Source organism: Orycteropus afer, unplaced genomic scaffold (assembly GCF_000298275.1).
Source record: "Orycteropus afer afer isolate SDZICR_OR568_19922 unplaced genomic scaffold, OryAfe1.0 scaffold00007, whole genome shotgun sequence".
Taxonomy (NCBI): domain Eukaryota; kingdom Metazoa; phylum Chordata; class Mammalia; order Tubulidentata; family Orycteropodidae; genus Orycteropus; species Orycteropus afer.
Genome location: NW_006921594.1, coordinates 9,225,688 through 9,227,004, shown reverse-complemented (window position 1 = coordinate 9,227,004; position 1,317 = coordinate 9,225,688).

Genomic DNA, 1,317 nt, shown 5'->3' with positions numbered 1-1,317 from the left:
TTCCACGTTGTTCTCCCTCTCTATCCGGGATCTCCTATATAGATCCTCCTAGGGATTAACATTGGTAGCTGGGCACCATCTAGTTCTTCTGATCTCACAGTCATATTAGCTGAGGATCACATGGTGTACCAGTCCCTTGGCCTAATTGTTTTCATGAAACTTTGGTTTTCTTCATTATTCTTTGGTCTGGACAAGGAAAGGCATGTTGTTGCATTTAGCTGGCTGCTTGCAAGCTTTTGAGATCTCAGTCACTACTTGCAAAAGTAGGAGGTAGAACAATGTTTTGTGTAGTATGTTATGCCAGTTGAACTTGTTGGCCCCTGCGACTATGATCTCGAGCCCACAGGTTCAACTACTTGCTCCCTCTGGTAGCTAGCTGTGGCCAAGAAGTGACTACAACCTTTTCCCTTGTCAGCTCTACTATACACCTGAGAATTCTTACAGAACATACCAATACACTTGTATAAACATTGTCTGCCAGTCCGGTACATGGTCTTGGGCATACTCACATCTGCATCCAAAACACCAAACCAAACTCACTGCCGTCGAGTCAGATCCGACTCATAGCACCCCTCCTTGGGTTTCCAAGGCAGTATCACTACAGAAGCAGATTGCCCAACGTTCCTTCTGAGGAGTGGCTGCAGAGACATACCTAATAGTTCAGCATGTTCACCCATCTATCCATCCATATATCCATGTTTGCCATCACTGACAACGCAGTACTATATGTGCAAAAGGGTTCATCTTTGTTGTCTGTACCTCTGATGTACCTCTCTATGACTTCCTTTTCCTCAATGCCACCATGTTGATCACTCATATGGTACTTTGCCCTTTTCTTCACCCAAATCAATACTTGTATCTACCTATCTAACAGTGTCCCCTACCCTCCCATTCCACCCTGGCAACCAACAAAGAAAAGCTCCTCCCATATATAAATCTTTCCTTGACTTTTTTTACAATAATTGATTAATACAATATTTGTCTTTCTGCAATTGACTTATTTCACTCAGCATAATGTCCTATAAGTTCATCCACGTTATGTGGTATTTTGCAGATTCTGCATTCATCTCTCTCTCTTTTATTGTGATTTGGGAGAAGATTTACAGAGCAAATTCACTTTCCATACAGCAGTTCACATACACTTTATCTCATGACATTTACCACAGTTTACCACAATGCAACAGCTCCCCTCCCACTTCCTCCCCATAGTTAACTCTTCCCAGTGTCCATCCCTCCATGCACTCCTGCCCCCTGAGCTGTCTCCCTGTGCATAAGTAGCTCTTCTTTCTCTCATGATTGTTCTCTCCAAGGAGTGTA